The sequence below is a fragment of the Cervus elaphus genome, chromosome 17, assembly GCF_910594005.1.
Source record: "Cervus elaphus chromosome 17, mCerEla1.1, whole genome shotgun sequence".
In the NCBI taxonomy this organism is placed as follows: domain Eukaryota; kingdom Metazoa; phylum Chordata; class Mammalia; order Artiodactyla; family Cervidae; genus Cervus; species Cervus elaphus.
The window spans coordinates 58,433,226-58,453,813 of record NC_057831.1 but is presented as its reverse complement, the minus strand read 5'-3'; the positions used below and the strand labels follow the sequence as shown (position 1 = coordinate 58,453,813).

At 43.0% G+C, this 20,588-nt stretch overlaps 1 protein-coding gene across 7 annotated transcripts in view; it reads left to right on the top strand.

Moving 5' to 3' along the window:
- The first annotated feature begins 7,818 nt into the window (after window positions 1-7,818).
- RBM47 (RNA binding motif protein 47) overlaps window positions 7,819-20,588 on the top strand; it is a 176,767-nt gene continuing 163,997 nt past the window's right edge. For 3 of the 7 annotated variants that reach the window (XM_043871203.1, XM_043871205.1, XM_043871193.1), the window contains exons 1-2: window positions 7,819-7,955; window positions 8,106-8,262. The gene's annotated coding sequence lies outside the window, so the exon portion shown is untranslated. The other 4 variants (XM_043871194.1, XM_043871196.1, XM_043871204.1 and 1 more) reach the window with 4 other exon arrangements.

The following is a 20,588-nucleotide window of genomic DNA, read 5'->3' as shown; positions in this document are numbered from 1 at the left end:
CTTCCTAAGGCCCACTTGACTTTGCATTCCAGGATGTCTGGCTCTAGGTGAGTGATCACACCATTGTGGTTATCTGGATCATGAAGATCTTTTTAATACAGTTCTGTGTATTCTTGCCACTTCTTCTTAATATCTTCTGCTTCTGTTAAGTCCATACCATTTCTGTCCTTTATTGTGCTCATCTTTGTATGAAATGTTCCCTTAGTATCTCTCACTTTCTTGAAGAGATCTCTAGTCTTTCCCCTTCTATTGTTTTCCTCTATTTCTTTGCATTGATCTCTGAGGAAGGCTTTCTTATCTGTCCTTGCTATTCTTTGGAACTCTGCATTCAAATGGATATATTTTTTTTCTCCTTTGCCTTTAGCTTCTCTTCTTTTCTCAGCTGTTTGTGAGGCCTCCTCAGACAACCATTTTGCCTTTTTGCATTTCTTTTTATATAGGATGGTCTTGATCATTGCCTCCTGTACAATGTCATAAACCTCCGTCCATAGTTCTTCAGGCACTCTATCAGATCTAATCCCTTGAATCTATTTCTCACTTCCACTGTATAATCGTAAGGGATTTGATGTAGGTCATACCTGAATGGTCTAGTGGTTTTCCCTACTTTCTTCAATTTAAGTCTGAATTTGGCAATAAGGGGTTCATGATCTGAGCCACAGTCAGCTCCTGGTCTTGTTTTTGCTGACTGTATAGAGCTTCTTCATCTTTGGCTGCAAAGAATATAATCAGTCTGATTTCGGTGTTGACCATCTGGTGATATCCATGTATAGAGTTGTCTCTTGTGTTGTTGGAAGAGGGTGTTTGCTATGACCAGTGCATTCTCTTGGCAAAACTCTGTTAGCCTTTGACTACTTCATTTTGTACTCCAAGGCCAAATTTGCCTGTTACTCCGGGTAGCTCTTGACTTTCTACTTTTGCATTGCAGTCCCCTGTAATGAAAGCAACATCTTTTTTTTGGGTGTTAGTTCTAGAAGGTCTTGTAGGTCTTCATAGAACCGTTCAACTTCAACTTCTTCAGCATTACTGGGCAGGGCATAGACTTGGATTACTGTGATATTGAATGGTTTGCCTTGGAAATGAACAGAGATCATTCTGTCATTTTTGAGATTGCATCCAAGTACTGCATTTTTTAAAACAAAAAGTAGACAGTTGGATGACGAATCCTAACAGGAAATACTTCCATTGGGCTTATAATGTTCTGGTGCCCTTCCCAGGACCCTGCTTGTAGTAGCACATGGAAAATTCCCAGTAATCCTAACGCTAAGGGTACTGGTAAGAGGCTTAAAGGCCCTGGATGGTTATTTGACAACAGTTGGTAAGCAGGAGAGATAAGATTCAGACTTAGGTGTCTGGGCCCACATATTTCTAACTACTAGGCTTAAACCAGTGTTGGATGGATGGAAGGTGTATACAAGGATATTCTAAGTAGAGAAACCAATAGAAGCAAAACACATATTATTTTATGTGGTTGTTATGATCAGTAAATTTGACTAAACCTGAAATGAATTCTGTCCTGTAAAATACTCATCTTGTACAATGTGTCAAATTAAAACCTTATTTTGTGTTCAATCTCCAATGTGACTCTAAACTCAGATCCTAGCTGAGCTAAACCCTATCTTCCTTGACACCCACTTCTACAAACTGATATCACAATATTCAAATGTATATCCACATTCAGTTGTTCATTTAACAAATATTTTCTGAATGCCTACTGTGTGCCGGGCCCTGTGTTTACACTGTTACTCCTGCTCCTAGATATATACACTTATATATAATGTAATTGTAGGCAATACAGAATCTTTTTCGAGGCTGTCGAGTATAGTGGTTAGGATCACAGGCTCAGGAGCCAGACTGCCTGGGTTAAAAATCAGTTCTGATGCTTTCTAGTTGTGGGACCTCAGCATTGTCACCTGTCCAATGCATTGGTCTCTTCAACTATAACATGGGTATAACAAAAATTCTATCCTATCTCTTGGGGTTGTTGTGAGGATTAAATAGTTAACATGTGTGACGTGCTTAACACAGCATCTAGCAAAAACTCTAGGAAGCACTTAATAAATGTTAGTAATTTTATGTTGACAATCATTTTTAATTAGTTATTGCTGAACAATGGAGCTTCTTATGTGAGGCTGTTTTCCACTATAAAATAAAAATAAATCTGGAGACCTTCTCTGGTGGGGAATAAGCCTTAAAGGGATATAAAGGAATTAACAGCGTTTGTTGCTCTAACAAAACCATATTTTGGTCTCGAGGGGGCCTTTAAGGGCCTGTAATTTCCATCAGGGCTCCTTCCATCCCAGCAGGCGGGTGAGTCGGGGAAAGCCTGCAGTCTAAGCAGGCGGGCTTTGGCAGAGCTATTTGTGCAGGAAGTACGGGGGTCAAGGGACTCCTTGTATTGAAGGCCTTTCTCAAAATGAAGGATTTGGCTTCCAAGATTAATGTTCGAAGTGAACCCCTGCTATACTTAATTCCCTTTTCTGTGAACTCAGTACATTTTTAAAATTCAGTTAGAGGCCCTCCTATGGTGTGGCATGGAAACCACAAACCCAGACGCCCTTCTGACGGAGTTCACACTGCCCTCCCTCATCCCTTGACCCAATGGACTGCTGACTGCGTTCTAGGATTAATCATTGTGCTGAATTCTTTGGGTTAAAGTGTGCTCAGAAATAACATGTCTTAAATCTGCACACATTAGGTCCAGTGGGGATTTAATATAAACATTTAAAAATAAAAAATTCATTAAAAAAGGCTTCTATGAGTAGCTAGGGCTTCCCTGGTGGCTCAGACGGTAAAGAATCCGCCAGTAATGCAAAGAGATCTGGGTTTGATTCCTGGGTTGGAAAGATTCCCCTGGAGAAGAGCATGAAAACCCACTTCCATAATCTTGCCTGGAGAATCCCCATGGACAGAGGAACCTGGCAGGCTGCAACCCCAGGGGTCGCAAAGAGTTGGATACAGCTGAGTAGCTAGTGGCCACCATATGAGGAAATGCAAAACTGGAAACGGGATGAGAGGTCTGTCTGGGTTGAGTTGCATGTTCTAAGTTACCAGAGGGTTGATAATTTAGAACCCTCCTGCATTGCTGGCAGATTCTTTACCCAACTGATCTATGAGGGAAGCCACATCAGAGGGTTACTTTTTAAAATAATTTCTGTTGGGCAAAATATCCATAGCCTCAACAGTAAGCTTGACTGGTGATTTTATCCCATCTACTAATAAATTTTCTGTTTTAGGTAAAATTAGGTGGAACGAGGGAAACTGGTAGAAAGTAAATCCATTGAGAAGATACTTGCCTTTTTCATTTTATGATCTCAGCTCCATAAGAAATAAACATTAGAGGCTCTCTCCCCCCAAAAAGTCAACTGCTTGAGGACTTCTCCGGTGGTCCAGTGACTGAGACTCCAGTCTCTGGTTGGGGAACTAGATTCCACATGCCTCAACTAAGACCTGGTGCAACAGACAAAAAAACAAAACAAACATATATATATATAGCCAACTGCTTATCATATAACCACTGTTACAAGGAGTTGTTATATAGGGAAATAATTATAACAGTAATAACAGGAAACAGTTACATAGCAATTACTGGGCTATAATCTTCTGGGCATCGTTGTAAGCTCTTTGCATTTATTACATTCCTAATTTAGGCCTAACATGTATCATTTTAATGCATGGTCTTTGGTCTTTAAAAAAAAAAAACCAACTAATGTGTTGAAAACTTAGACTGTGTCCAGCACTATGCTTTCTTTTTTTAATTTTTGGACACACTTCGTGGCATGTGGGATCTTAGTTTCCTGACCAGGAATCAAGCCTGCACCCTCTTCAGCGGAATTTCAGAGTTATAACCGTTGACTGCTAGGGAAGTCCCGAGCAGTGTTTTTATGTGTATCGCCTCTTTTAATCCTCATGATGACTCCACAGTTAGGTGTTGCCATCAACCACAAACTGAGGCTCAGAGAGTTAGGTAACTTGTTCCCCACAATTGCCAAGATGCAAAGTCTGGTCTTACTGACATCAAGTCCGAGCTCTTTATCTTGTTGCCCTTCTGTCTGTCATAGACTAGGAAGCATACTACATAGACTCAGCGTGCTTCACTCCCATAAGGGTCTTTGATGGGGTTCTTTGTGGCTTTCCATGCCTCTAAGGTGGGAAGTGTCCCAAAACTCTGGCTAGAATTTCCTGGATTTCTCCCCACAGGTGGGAGATAAAATAATTGTTTGGAACTCCTTGTTCCTTAACTGGGTATAAAAATAGAGTGATTATAGTTCTAGCTATAGGAAATAGTGAAAAGAAGTTTTATTTTTTTTTAAATTAATTAATTAATTTATTTTACTTTACAACATTGTATTGGTTTTGCCATACATTGACTTGAATCCGCCATGGGTATACATGTGTTCCCCATCCCGAACCCCCCCTCCCACCTCCTCCCCATCCCATCCCCCTGGGTCATCCCAGTGCACCAGCCCCAAGCACCGTCTCATGCATCGAACCTGGACTGGCGATTCGTTTCATATGTGATAATTTACATGTTTCAGTGCCATTCTCCCAAATCATCCCGCCCTTGCCCTCCCCCAGAGTCCAAAAGACTGTTCAATACATCTGTGTCTTTCTTGCTGTCTCACATACAGGGTTATCATTACCATCTTTCTAAAATCCATATATAAAAAAGAAGTTTTAAAAAGAAGCCAAAAGCAAAAAGCCTTGACTCTGGTACTTACTAGCACCTGGAGCAACTCTTGATAACCTCAGTTTCCTAATTGAGCAATGGAGTGATGCAAATGATTTGTGCTTTATTCATACATACCTTCGGAGAAGGCAATGGCACCTACTCCAGTACTCTTGCCTGGAAAATCCCATGGATGGAGGAGCCTGGTAGGCTGCAGTCCATGGGGTCGCGAAGAGTCAACATGACCGAGCGACTTCACTTTCACTTTTCACTTTTCTGCATTGGAGAAGGAAATGGCAACCCATTCCAGCGTTCTTGTCTGGAGAATCCCAGGGATGGGGTCACACAGAGTCGGACACGACTGAAGTGACTTAGCAGTATCGGTAGCATGCATACCTTATACAGTTTTGATGACCAAAGATGACATCACTGTTGGAAAGTCTATGTTAGACGCGTTGTTAATATTATACTGTGATTTTTAAAAAATAATTATTTATTTATTTATTTTTGGTTGTGCTGGGTCTTCCTTGCTGTTTGGGCTTTCTCTAATTGCAGATAGCAGGGGCTACTCTTTGTTGTGAGAAGCTGAGGCTACTCAGCTTCTCATTGCAGTGGCCTTTGTTGCAGAGCAAAAGCTCCAGGCACATGGGCTTCAGCAGTTGCAGCTCGCAGGTTTAGCTGCTCCGAGGCAAGTGGAATCTTCCTGGACCACAGATGGAACCTGTGTCCCCTGCATTGGCAAGTGGATTCCTACCCACTGTACCACCAGGGAAGTCCTATACTGTGGTTCTTTACAAATGTCAGAGGATTGTGCCTATTAATAAGGTTGTTTTAGGAACAGTATTATTTGATCTTAAACATATGAAAGACAATTCTCTGTGAGCCATGGAGTAGGTTTTTTCCAGGTACGAAAGGCAATACCACTTCTGGAGTACCTACTTATGTGCCAGTAATCATAATGAGACTTCACCTCTCATTTAACTCTTATACAAATTCAGAGAGGGAGGTGTTACTATTTTATAAATGAAGTAACGGAAGCTCTCCATGGGGTTGCAAAGAGTCAGACATGACTTAGTGACTGAACAACCACCACAAACTGAAGCTCAAAAGCAACTAAGCAATTTACCCAGCAGCACATAACTAAGAGGTAAAACTGAGATTCAAACTTGGAGCTATGGGGAAACAATTTCCATGCTCTTGGCATTCATTCTAGCCCTCTGCCTTTTAGGCAGAAGGGAAAGAAGAAAACAGAAAGCAAAAGGGGAGGGTCTGCAGAACTCAAATGCCCCAGGGTCATGGGGTTTACCTGAGAATAAAATAATGATGGTGATAATGATAATAACAGTAAAGACGAAGAACAGACATCAAGGTCAACCACAAAGAAGTCCTAACAAACATTCATATTTCTTTTGCCATAGACTGTCACTTAAAAAATGTTTTATTTTCTCTGTGTTCCTAGGAGCAGCAGTGGGAAGTGGTTAGGAATAAGAATGATATCCACTTGATAGGTGGCAGTGTACAAAACGGAGAAAGAAGGAGCAGTGCCCGGCATCATTTGAGAGAAAGTGAACCACTTTCTCTCTGCCATAAGGACTTGCTTCCAGGGAGCTGGGCTTCCTCAAGGGCCATCTTCCCTGATTCCAGCTCCAGTTCACCTGCAGTCACTGACCTCCACGCTTTCAAACTTATTTGATTATTCCTAGCCATTATCCCCCAGGTTTGGCCCATTGCTTTCTATGGAAAAGCCTGGAAAAAGAGGTGGGAAAATCTGTGAGCCTGAGAATGTCCCCTCTTGAATTCTTTAACTCAGAAGGTCCCTGATACTGTGAGGCTCTCAAGGTAACAATCCTGATACTTATGGAAAAGAAAAGAAAAATCTGAGCTATGTGGAGTCAGAGTTTTTAAGTTGTTTGGAGGCTGTGGAACGCTTGTCTGTGCCTGGCATCTTAGTTATGGTGAGAGAACCTTGAAGGGGTCACAGTGCCGGATCTTCACGGCTTATATAGTAACAAGGAATGAATCTAAAAGTCAGAAAACATTTAATTGATCTGTTAGGTCTTGCACCATAGGGAAGACAAAAAATCAAAGAGATTTAAAATGTTTCAGAATTCCTGACTAGTTTGAAGGAATCATTTTTCCAAAAGGTGGCAAACGCTGCTTTTAAGATTTAACTGGAGCTGAGAACTATCTCGGCCTCAACACTCAGGGAAAATGTGCTGTAACTGACCTCAGTGTCTTCAATCTGCAAAACAGGAATGACGTACTCCATAGGATAGCATTGTAGGGTAAAATGAGGTGGGTTAAAGTGCGGCAAAGTACTAAAGGCCTCATTCAGGTAAAGGGGCCATGATTTCTTTAAGAGTGAAGTTAAGTGGAGAAAAAAAGGGTGTCAGCACTGCACATCTTAGCAGCCAATAATTACTTTCAAATATTTATGAAGAGCTTAAAAATTATTTCCCCCAGTTTCACGCTGATAGTCAAATGGCAATGACCATTATTTGTCCAGCATTGGCTAGGATAAGTAACTCTCCCGGGGTCAGACAGCAAATTAGGTGCCTAAATCCGAATTCGAATGAAGCACAAGTCTGTGGTAGATGGCTAGATCCTGAGTTTCCTCGCTGTCAGAGAACTTCATGGAGCGTACAGGTCAATTTATTTTCATGTATCTTGTCCATCTTGCAAATTTTAAGTGAGATGGAGATCACTTAAACACTATTTTTACAGGCTCTTTATTTTTCATTATACTCAATGAATGTAAACGGCAGAAATTTCACCGTTAGGGAGGCTGGGAGAGGTTTAAAAAAATAAAAAAAAAGAAAGAAACTGACTCATGGCTTTACAGCTAGAGAGTGGCAGTGTTGGCTCAAGAGCCCACTTCTCTGATCACGATCCCACCTCTTCAGAAAAAAGCTATAGTACAAATAATAATAATTTTAAAAAATAGTGGCATTAGTGGCAACTAACACAGCGTGCCAAGCCCTGTTCTAACCTTTTTGTATGTATTAACTCATTTAACCGCCCCCCCAAAAAAAAGAAAAAAAAAAAAGATTTTAACTATTCCTTCGCTAAAGCAGCCCGATGAGAAGCAGCACTTTTTTTTTTCCCTCCCCTCAGCTGAATGACACCGCAACCCGAAATCACAACTCCGTTTCAGGTTCCTGGTGGTGCCGGCTTCCTCTTCTCGTTTGTGTAGTCACAGAACTCGATTCCTGTTGGCCGATTCCGCGCCTACAAACAGGCTTAGCGCTCTATTGAAATGCGGGAGGCTCCTTAACTCCTGCGTAAACAGGTAATGCGAAGGGGTGGGGCACAGATTGCGGATTTCTGGAGGATGGGGCTGCGCGGGGGGCTGGAACCGACTCCCCAGGGGACCGGGCCGAGGTTAAGGAAGGGCTTGGCTGCTGTTTTCAGATGCCGTGTTCTTCTGTCCCCTTTCTAGAAACCAGCTGTAACTTTAGGTCAGAGCGTATTAAAATGAGCCACTTCTGAACCAGCAGCGCCCAGGCCCCAGGCCCTGCGGTGAAGGCCCCGGCAAAGGTCAGGGCTTGGTCCGCGTGACGCTCCTTCCCGTGCCCGTCCGAGCTGCTCGGCCCCAGGTAAGGACACTCTCGGGAGGCGCCCCCTTCCTCCAGGCCCGCCGCCGAGCTCGCTGGGATCCTACCTGGTTACCCGACTTCTTACTGGGGGAGGCGGGGGAGCACGCGGGTGGGGGTGCCGACCGGCTCGTGATTCAACTGCGGGTTCCTTATTCCTCAAACGTGGTTCTGCTCGGTTTCCCTCGGCCGCCCCGAGCCGGGGGCCAGACGTCTGATTTCGGGCAGATGTCTTCAGGTGGAGCAGGTGCCACTGCTGGGGCTGTGTCTTGGCCGTCTAAAATGGATGTGACTTTTCGAGCGGGGAGCGACGAGCCTGCGTGGTGAAGTCCCCGCGTCTCTTCCCCCGTCGAGGCAGATCTGTTTTGTTTCCCGCCCCCCCCAACCTTCAGCAGAGGTATCTGCGCTCCTAAAACAACAGGAATGTTGCGCTGGCCTTCAGCCAGCGGAGGCTCAGCGAGCAGGATAAAATTTCAGAGCAGATTTACGGGAAGTTGCCGGTGTTGGGAGTAAAAATCTGGTTTGGTGAGTTTAAGGGAAGGGAGTCGACGGGAGACAACCTTGCTACTGTGAGGCGGACGGCCTCGGATGGGGGAGGGCCGGAGCGGGAGGAGGGAACCGGGAAGAGCCGGAGCCGCGGCTAAAGCGCTCCCCGCGCGCAGCGCCGGACGCACGCAGGGCTCCGGGGCCGCCGCTCTCCGCCGGGTGCGGGGCCGGCGCCGCTCGGCCGAGGGGACCCGCCGCGCTTTCGAGTGCTCGCTCCCGCCAGGAATTTAGCCCCGAGAGAACCGCCTTCTGGTTATCGCGCCGGCTTCTCACTTTGGAATGCGCAGTTTGGGACAGTGAGAAGTTGGGGCTCGGGGACTTGTCCTCGGAGAGAGTTTCTCTTCTGCGGGTTGCCAAGGTTAAGAGATTCTGACCAACTGGAATTCCCAGAGCCTGGGAGAGAAGCCTGAAACGGTCTGTGGCTTTAAGCGGCGCGGTAGGGAGTCGCTGGACACTCCTTATTTTGGTTTTACATTAAAAAGAGGGAGGCCGAGGAGATGTTGTAGGTTACTTCCTAGCTGTGTCAGTCGCCACCGCGCTCTGAATGGTGTTAATTTCAGAAGTGGGCGACTGCAGATACATCACAAAGGTAAGGTCGTTTTTGGCGATCTTTCTAACTACTGTCCCTTAATCTTACCTGTGGGTCCAGATTTTGAAATTTTGTTTTCCTCTCTCTTTAGACCTTATCTTCCCTTACTCTACCTTCCCCCTTCTGACTCTCGCATATTTAATGGGAAAGAAATGGTTTACAATAAGATTTTTAAAACGTCAGCTTCTGGAAAAGCAGAAAATTATATACAGTCAGCCCCATCGTTTCCTCTGGTGATGAAACCTTTTCCATGCAATAAACACCACCCCCACCCCCCCCGCCCTTGAAACAGTAGGATTGGGCTCTTGAAAGCGTATGGTTGGGCTGTCCAGAGGCACAGGTGAGTTTTTAGACTCAGATTATTAAAGTGAGATTGAGAAAACTTTATGACAGGCATCTTAGAGTAGTGAGTGGTAAGGAGGGAAGGGTTACTGGGGGTATGTGTGTTGGGGGAGGATATGAGGGGAATATCTTGGAGTCATTTACCTCCCAAGGTAACACTGAGCACAGGCTTAGTTGTTGAAAGTTAAAAAAATTCAATCTGCATAAAAGTCTAGGGTTGATGAACTATGACAGCTGACAAATCCACCACTGGATATGTAAGAAATCAGATAAAATAAATGAAGTGGAATTTTTCAAATAGTGATTCATTTTTTATTAAGGTAAAATTTCATCTACTCTTGGGTACTGTCCCAAAGCATTTGGGGATGTGTCTTCTTTCTTGAGGCGTATCTAAGATCGTGTCCTCAAGGTGCTTTACTCATAGGCCGGGCTGATTTGTGCCGTACTGATCTGTGCTGTTACTGACGTAGCATATTCTAATGGCTCACCCAGTGTTCTTTAGTATGAATCTAGATTAGAAATGTGTTCTTTAAAACTTGTAATGCTAGAGTCACAAGAATTTTTTAGGGCAGAGAAAAGCATAAATGTGAAGAGGTTGCCACAGATTTAAGCACAGTTGCAATTTAGACCAAGTGCATTTGAGAGTTGTAGGTGCCGATTCTAAAAGGTAAAAGATTTTCAACAGTGTAAAACACAATCTCTAGACAAAGCCAAGTACCCAGTCAAGGCGATGAGATAGCATTTTGCAGGATTTTGTATTGCTGTTCGGCATGGCTCAGATGGTAGAATCTGTCTGCAATGCAGGAGACCCAGGTTCAATTCCTGGGTCAGAAAGATCCCCTAGAGAAGAGAATGGCTACCCACTCCAATATTCTTGCCTGGAGAATTCAATGGTCAGAGGAGCCTGGTGGACTATTAAACAATAATCCTTGTTAGATTGATGATCTGAAATCTTGGAGGGAAACAAAACTAACCCAGTCCAAAATGAAAACAGGAGGAAGGAAAGAAAGGAATTTGGGTTTTCATATCCTTTCTTGTCTACCTTACCCTTCACCTTGTTCTGATAAACCGTTTGGCCTCTTTGACTTAATTACTGCACAGAGGGAGAATGAGAAATCTGCCCAGTGTTATTTTTTCAATATTTGTTAAAGGAAGAAATAAACTGACAAAAACCAAGCTCCTAGTCTGACTCTCACGCTTCTTTACCTGACAAGGCTACACTTAAATTCATCTGCTCAAGTCTTTTGTGAACAGATGCCAAAAATGAATCAAGTTTTGAAGATTCTTTATCTTTTTCTTGGTTTTTGAGTTTTCAGAAACTTGTTAGATTGAAAATTTGGCATCATCACTTTACTCCAATCTCTGTAGTTTTAATTGTCAGCATATTTTTGATTCCTACCTATGCTGCTGTAGACTTAATTTTGCCCAAAAGGGCTGGTGACACTGACGATGAAATCAAGATAGAAAGCAAGGAAACTATGTGCTTTAGGACATGTGTCCTCATGCTTGCTCTGACTGGTGTTTAGGATGACTCTCATTTTTTCTCCCCCCCTCACATGATAAGAGCATTCAGATTAGACTGTTCTGTGATTTACTAGTAACAAGAACCTGTTCTCAGTAATTTAAACAAAGATTAGAAGATTGAAGCCGATAAAATAATTTTCTTACAAAATGAACTTGCTTTCCAAATTCTACTCTAGATTTGACGATTAAAATCTATCACGTCCCAAATGATTGAGCTTTGACTGCTAGAGGGAAGTATTTGCCTATTTCAGATAGGTTTCCACCTCTACATTTCAAGTCCCTTCTGGTTTTTCAGCACTGGATACAGGAGTGCAAGTGGGGGGAGGGAGATCTCCTCAAAGTTGGCCTGAGGTTCAAGTGAAACTCTGATTTGGTTTTCCCAGAGGATGCATAATCCTAGAAAAAAACTTACTCTGAAGAGGGCTTAAGTGTGGGATTCATACGACTTAGCTAAAGGATAGATTTTGTAAGAACCTAGGGTTTGTGTGCCAAACGTTTATAAAGTTACATTGAATATATAAATGCAGTTTAAAAAAATGTTTGTTAGAATGATTCCAAGTTAAAGGTTATATTGGAACGTTTCAGCTCTTGGCCCGATTAAAAGATGTGTTTTTCCTCTTGGGAGCAGTCTCTGTGCCTTATGATGATGTTGATTTTCTGATTTAATATTGTGAGACGTGTGTGTTAGTCCAAACAACCACCTGCTCAGGGTCATTGCTTCAAAGAACAACCAGAAAAGGATTGTCAATAATGGCAATGCAGGGATGACTTGGGTTATGAGATGGAAGACTTTTAGAAACTCCCGAGAAGAATAGCATGGCGATGATAATATGCGATTGTTCAACTGCCACCTCAAGTTGTTAGAAACCTCTCATGCTGGGATTTAGGGGGAAATGGCACCTTGCCACTTGTTGTGTGTGGTCCTGAATCATCTTGTCAGTAAAAGATTCCTGAAATGGTCTGAGCTTGCGTTCTGATGGTTTCTGCCTCTTGATAGTTGCATCTCCTTCTGCTCTGTCAGCATCTGTATGGGGAGAGGACTCAGAGGGAAAGGATATCTTTCCCTTTAAGTCATTGTACCCCCCTCTTTCCAGAACCTCTCTTTTTTGCCCTGAGAAGTGGGTGAGGAAGGGATTTTCCAGCAGAAGTAGAAGGGTACAGAGTGTCTGGAGGAATAAATGGCCAAGAAACAAGTGAGCTCCAAGCCCCTAAAATAATGTGGGATTTAATGCCTTCCAACTGTTGCAGGTGAATTGGCAACTGGAGGAATCTGAGGCTCACCCCCACTTTTGTAATTCAAATGCCCCTAGTGCACTGCAATAGATGGCTCATTTGAATGCTTTCAAGATGTTGTCTCTAGGTACAGCCCAAAGTAAACTGATTGCAGAAGGGACAGGCCCTTCAACCACACTGCACTCTGGCTTTCATCTACTTTCTGCAGTGGTTTAAAGGATACCTGAAAAGAAAAAACAAAAACCCACAGCTTAGTTTATGTAACTGAGGTGTATAACACGAGCATTCTTTTTCACTGTGAATCTGGAGATGTTGTCATCTTAGGCAGTTAGTTTATGCAGAAGTGATTTGTGGGAGTGTTTAGATATAAACAGTTTATACATCTGTAAAATACAAAACAACAAAACTGAGACTACAGTAGAAATGCTTGACTGTAGTTTATAGTTTCTCTTTTTGGTAAACCCTACCAGGTTTTAAAGAGTGGGATCATTTTAGAAATCAAAAGAACAATCTCTACCTTTCTGAAGGCCGCTTAAGAGAGATGACACCAGAAGACAAAGTGCTGGTGTAACCCTGAAAACGCTTTGTGATTTTGAGGCAACATCAGCCCTTTGGTCTCAGCGGACTCTCGGCAGTGCAAAATGTATGTTTATATGTTACAGCCATTTACATTAGTCCAGAAAACAGTCACTGGCCTCAAATCATGATATTTGTCTTTGGGAATATTGTATGTTTGTAGCTCTTGAGAACATAACGTCCCAGTGCCAAGACCATAGTTGGTGGTTGATGTTGATGAAAGGGGATTTGCTGACAGTGTTTGCTTCCTGATTGTGCTTTGCTTTGGCTAATAGTCAATTTTGGTCATATTCCTTGAATTTCCATATACTGGGGGAAAAACCAGCCGGTTTGTAGAAGCAATGGGTAATCCACATGTGGATGAGCAAGGGTTAATTATACATACCAATGGGCAATGGGTGGATGTACAATGAATGTGGGGCATTGTGTAGCTGAAACAGAAACAAGACACCTCTGCCTGACCAAGGAAATGCCAGCCTATACAAATTATAATAAAAAGTATTTACCTTTCAGAGCACTGAGTCTTCACTCAATCATTTTTGTAAAGCATTACATATCATACCAAAAGAAAACAAAAGAAGTACTTAATAAAGTGAGGAAGATTTTTTTCAGGTGTTAATTTTCTTAGATCAGTTTGATTGCCATTCTGAAAATGTGTATTTGGGCCTTTTGAGGTCAGGTAAAATATTCATGTGTCCAAAACTGGGGTTCCATGTCCATGATGATGATAGCACTGTGCCTTTTGAAAAGACGGCTTAAATAATATTTCTCTTTGTTTGCTGTCATTTATTTTCAAAAATAATAACATGGTTCTCGGTACACCAAGCCCTTGCCAAGATTAGGCCCATCTTCTTAGTAGCTGTCTCAAGACAAAGTTGCCATTGTGTAACTACAACTGGGAGAATTTGGTGACAGGGAAAGCTCAGTGGGGCACCGCAGCTTATTAACAGAAAATTCAATGGCCTGATGGGTTTTTTGTTGTTATTGTTGTTGTTTTTATTCTTCCAGCTAATAATCATGATATATTTCTATGTGCAGATGATCTTACTCTTTTCCCAGGGAAGAATGCAGTGGTTGAGAATTTACCTTGGAATTTAGTTAGATTATAAAAGGCAAAGCTGCAGCGTGATGATGCAGAGGAGGTCCCAGCTCCGTGGGCTTGTTCTTTCTCAGGGTATGTGTTCAGTCTCTGAGTCGTGTCTGACTCTTTGCGACCCTATGGACCGTGGCCTGCCAGGATCCTTTGTCCATGGGATTCTCTAGGCAAGAATACTGGAGTGGGTCGCCATGCCCTCCTCCAGGGGAGCTTCCCAACCCAGGGATCCAACTCAGGTCTCCCTCATTGCAGGCAGATTCTTTACCATCTGAACCAAATTTGGTCACATGTGGAGAAAAAGAAGGAGTGGTTAGCCCACATGAAAATGACAGTCTGTGGGGAAAGGATGACCATTCACATTAAATTCAAACTCCGAATTAAAAAAAAAAAAAAAATAAATGCATAGGAATGATTAGAATAAAAAAAAAAAAATTCAAACTCCGTGGAGAAGTGGCTAAGAATACAGTCTACCTTGGTTCAAATCCTAGCTTGGCCACTTACCGACTACCTGATCTCTCCATGACTCAGTTTCCTCAGCTGTAAAATGCCTATCTCACAGAGTTTACGAGGATTAAATAAATCAATGTATTGTATAAAGTGGGCTCAGAACAGTACCTGGCATGCAGTCAGTCTGATGTGCTGCATTGCTCACTTATTATATATCATTTTAGGATGCCTTCCTGTGTTTGAATTCTTCTCATCTCACTACCCTACTCCTTTTGTGACTTATTCTGGTGATGGTAATCTAGGATTCTCTTCTTAAGATCACTCCTTTTGATCAAATGCCATTGCCATTATAGGCAGGCACTATTTTTTTGCAAGTTTTTTTTTGGTCTTTGTAACTTAGTTGTAGAAAGAAACTAACTGAATCATTAACATGCCTTTTTCTTTCCTCTCTATATATGATCATCAACTGTATGATGTTTTATTAGAAGCAAAAAGAATGATGCTATCATATCTGTTAAGTGAGAGACTGACAAATGTTCTGCTGAAAAAAGTATAGATCTGGAAATGGCTAATGCAAAGTAGAAATACTCTGTGTAAAAGACCTTAATACAGCAAACTTAAGTAGTTCCTATTATGACTTCTGCTGGTTAGTGTTAACTGGTCATATTCATAATCAGAGTATGAGGCTTTCTCAGAACTGCCAGTGTCTTATCTGTGAACTCCTCATGGCATTTTATATCATTTGATACTTTTTGTACATATACTGTTTTCCCCTGCCAAACAGACATTAAGTTCCTTGGAGGCAGGATTTGTGTGTAAATAATATTTGCATCCCTCAATGTCCCTAGTTTATAGTTAAGTGCTCAGTAAATAAGAATTTCTTTGCCCAAATTCATTACCATCCAAAATGACAGCTTTTTTTTTTTTTTCATTTCATGGGCATGTATTATGAATCATATTTATTTGGATGACCTCTATTTTTCCACAAGCATTTTAGCAAAAATTGTTGGATAGAGAAAATATCCAGAAAGCAACCAGAATGGAAGCTTTATCCACAGCCAAGCTTCTGAAAAGCTTATCTGGATGGGGAAGGGAGGGGCTGAATTGTTGCAGTGTTTAGGTGCCCATCACACCGGCAAACATTTAAATGTTTATACCTCTTTTTTTCTGCTCTTTAACAGCCTTTAGAAGGCCCAGACTTGTTACTAGGTAACAGTGAGAAGGGGGAAATGAAATGTATTTTCTCAAATTAGAGGGAATTTATTAGATAATTATCAGGGAAAAGTGCATTTTCTCAAAATTAGGGGGAGTGAACAGAGATCCACCGAGGAAGAACAATCTCAAGGGAGTGCACAGCTCTGAGCCCCAGCGGTTGGTGTTTCTGGTGGCTGTTGGTGTATTCTCAGCTAAGAGGAAGGAGGGCAAGTGGTGAAGACTTGTGTTCAGAGAATTGCCTCCAGTGAAATCCTATTTGCAGGGCAAAGGGAATCCAATAACAAGCTAGCTAGTGCAAACAATAGTTTGTCCCAGGTACCTCCTTTGCTTTTTGCCCTAGATTGTGGGTTCCATGATCCACCTCAGGTTACTTGTAGATTTGCCAGTGAATAAGCAGAAACTACTACTTACTACTAAGGAGCCCTGGAATTTGTGCCTTCTATCTGCAGTGGCTCCGTATTCACAGTCACTCCCAGTGGCTGAGACCAACCCTGGGAAGGCAGGAATCTTCGAATATTCGCTCAGTACCCTTCCCAGAGTGGGACCTAGGAGTCACTCCCCCAAGTGGGAAGTGTATGAGCCACACAGACCCTGAATCAAAGGGTGACACCCGTGTTCTCATACATCCTACTAAGGTGTGAAGGGTCTTGTCCTTTCCCCATCGGCTAAAGTTAATCAATGAAATTGTCAGTGGAGCGGCAGAATCTGCTTTTCTCTTCTCCCTGCTTCCACCTTTGCCCTGATCCCACACGCTGGGTATTTGACACAGTATCCAGAGTGACTCACAGAGCAGTCAGATCATGTTATTTCCCTGCTGAAAACTTTCCAGAGTGTCTCCATCTCCCTCAAAAGCCAACAAGGCACTATATTTCTAGTCCCATTACCTCTTTTTCTTTTGGCCACACCGCAGAGCTTGTGGGATCTTCTTTCCCTGACCAGGGACTGAACCCGTGCCCCTTGCATTGGAAGCATGGAGTCTTAACCAGTGGAATGCCAAGAAAAGTCCGCATTACCTCTTCAATCTCATCTCCTATCAGCCACCCCATCATCGCTTTGCTTTAGCCACAGCTTCGTGCTTCCCTGGCCTTTGCACTCACTACTCTCTCTCCCGGAACTGTCTTCCCCAAATATATCCAAGCTCCACTTTTCCACCTCCTCCAAGTCTTTATTCTTCCTACCTTTGAGTGAGACAGCAATTCCTCCTTCCTGTTGGCACTCTCTCTCCCTACCCTGCTCTATTTTTAATACTGTACTTTTTAGAGTATTTTATGATTGTGTGGCTTATTGTCTGTCTGTTCCCTACTAGAACATCTGTGTCATTTATTGATGTTTGTCAAGCGTCTTAGAGCAGAGTCTGCCACAGACTGCGTGCGTGCTCCGTTGCACCCGACTCTCTGCAACCCCATGGCCAGTAGTCCGTCAGGTTCCTCTGGCCATGGGAGTATCCAGGCTGGAATTCTAGAGTGGGTTGCCATTTCCTCCTCCAGGAGATCTTCCTGACCCAGGGATTGAACCCTTGTCTCCTGCATCGGCAGGTGGATTCTTTGCCACTGAGCCAGCTGGGAAGCTCCTGCCGCAGAGCAGGTAATCCATAAATATTTGTCAAATAAGTGAATAAAGCACAGACCCTTACACTGCACAAGTACAACGGAAAGTGTAGTACTTGTGTGTTCTACTCAAAATATAACTGCAAGCGCGTCCTTCTGAATAAGCATGATTTTCCCCCAGACCTCTCCTATTAAGCTACCAGATTTTCTCTGGTTTCATTAATTTCTGTGCCACCACGAGCCCTTGATGGAGGCCAGTGACTAAGTAACAAGCAAGGCAGAGCTAAGTGTGGGAATGGCGCAATCATTTCAGCACTTCTGTTTCCAAATCAAAGCCTAGTCTTTGGCAATCTTTTTGTGATGTCCATCTAAATCATACAGCTCTGTTTTGAACCAGTCTTGTGAATTGCGTGCCCTACAGATAATTACACTGAACTAACTCATGTTACTGTGTTGCTTATCACTTTTTCTATTGTCATTTAATTATAATTAATGATTGCCCTGAAAGTAACTGTCAAGACAACTTGCACTTTTTTTTTTTAACTGTCTCTTCAGACCTTTGCGATTTTGCCAAATGTAAGCTGTTCCTGCAGGATTCCATCTCAATTCTTTTCTCGATCGCAGAGCTCAGTTAAGTCTTTCCCCTTGACCTGGCATGAAAAGAGTGCCAGTGTCATTGTCTGAGTTGTTAATATCTCTCCAGAACCTTTTACAAAACTCGGGTCTTGCATTTACGGGGTGGCACAACCCTCTGGTCTGTCGTACTGGCTTGCTAGTCCCTGCCGTATTCCCTCCCTCCGCACGGTTTTCCTTGGTTTAATAAAACTGCATTTCTTGGTGCTTGGAGGTGCAGCTTGCTTCTGTGTCCTCCTGTTAGTTTTAGATCTATAACTCTGTAAAGGTCTTCCCCAATGGCTGGTGGGATCCTGTGGCTACTGGGTTTGGGGACCCTAGGAGGGTTTTTGTTATTGTGCCACAGGGCATGTGGGAGCTTAGTTTCTTGATCAGGGATTGAACCCGTGTCCCCTGAATTGGAAGCTCAGAGTCTTATCTGCTGGATCACCAGGTTCAGTCCCTAGAAGTGGTCTTAAAGGTGAGTGTACTCTCCAGGAAGTTTCTTTGCAGTTAAAAAACAGGAATTCCTTGGTGGTCTAGTGGTTAGGGGCCTGGTGCTTCCACTGCAGGGGGCCTGGGTTCCATCCCTAATCAGGGAACTAAGATCCCACAAGCTGCATGGCACAACCAAAAACAAACAAACAAAAAATAGTGTATAAATTCTGCTGAAGGTATGTGAAGATCGTGGATATAGTTATTTTAGACTGTTGTTGATCATGGCTTGTGGCTGATTTACAATTATTTGGATATTTTTCATTTCTGAGTTGATTTGGAAACTGTCATCATAATTGATAGTAAAATGGACAATTCAATAAATTTTTAAAAACCCTGAGTATACCTAATAATCAGCTAATATTTCTAGTACTTTCTGCAAATCATTGTATTACTTATCACATGTACCGAATGGGACATTAAGAATGAGTAGCATGTAAATGTTAAGTCAGATCTGTGTTTAAGAATATACTGGGCCTCCTGGTGGCTCAGCTGGTAAAGAATTCGCCTGCAATGCAGGAGACCAGGGTTTGATCCCTGGGTTGGGAAGATCCCCTGGAGAAGGGAGTGGCTACCCTCTCCAGTATTCTTGCCTGGAGAAATCCATGGACAGAGGAGCCTGGCGGGTTACAGTCCATGGGGTCACAAAGAGTTGGACACGACTGAGCAACTTTTTTTTTTAAAAAACAATATACTATGTAGGTGGAGCTAGTGGTAATTCTTTATGAATTAGAAAAATTTATCAAAATATAGGCCTAGTTAATAGGCATACTTGAAAAAAAAAAGATGAATATGGAATACTTGGCAGGCAGATTCTTTACCACTGAGCCATCAGGGAAGCTGAGTGTAGATTAAACGGGTTTAAAGCCGACTTTGAAAAGACCTATTTTCCTTATGTAGACACAGACTCAGCTATTATTTATTGAGTAGCTGCTATGTGCCAGATGCCAGGTACTAGGTGTGCAGTGGAGAAGAAAAATTCCCTTTTCTCATGGGACTTTCCTTAGGGGTGGAGATGGGATTCAGTACTCTGAAGGAACTGGGAGGGTCTGGCAATAGAAGACGGGACTCTTAGGCGGAGTGGCCTGAGCAGGCTCCCCCTGGGATGTGAGGTGGTGCTGCAGGTGTGGCATTTAGGCAGTCCCTAAGGCTGGAAGCAGCTGGGCATGCTGAAGGACTTAAAGGAGACCAGTGTTGCCCCAGTGCTGGGAGCAAGGAGCAGAGAGGTACAAGATAAGGTCGCGGGGGTAACTGAGTCGTAGAGCTTGCAGGCCCTTCAACCACAGAATAGTTTGTTACCCCCATTCCAATGGAAAGCCATGAAAAAAGGACTTACTGGTTGAATAATAACTCTTAGGTAAAGACTGAATTGGAGGGAGGATGCCGTGGCAGACAAATAAAGATTCCTTTCTGAAGGCGGCGGTGAGTGAAGAGGCGTGCTGGTCAGCCGGGTGCCATTTCTTCTCTGCGCTCTCCTGCCTGGGTTACAGACTCAGTTCAGCTGGGGTAGGGGTTTCGCCAGTGACTTGAAGAAATAGCCAGACTTAGTGATGGCCTGGATGGAGGGGTAAGGGAAAGAATGAGGATTCTAGCTAAAGTTACTGGGTTCGATGTGAGGGACTGAAGGAGAACGGGTTCAAGGGGGGCTGGGGAAACCAGGAGCTCAGTTTGGGGAATGTTTACTGAGATGCCTGTGAAACACCCCAAGGAGATGTTTCCCTTTTGTATCCAGCACTTCTAGCAAGAGTGAGAGGCATTTATTAGGCAACTATTTTGGATTTCATTATTTCTTTTTATCACTGTGTCCAGATTAGCAAATATAGATAAAGTGTGTAACCTTTACATCGCACATGGCTGAACAGTATTCTAACAATAAATGAGCCATCCACAGTGTATGAGACACGCAGTAATGTGGGCATGGCGTAGGGTGGGTTCATGCTGAAAATTTTTAAGTATAGCTTCAGCCATTAAGAATGGTCTAATTCAGATTAATCCTATACATATTTAATATTTCAGTATTATATGTTTGATATTTGCATTATATAGTTAGCACATTGATATGCTGCTGCCGCTGTTACTGCTAAGTCGCTTCAGTTGTGTCCGACTC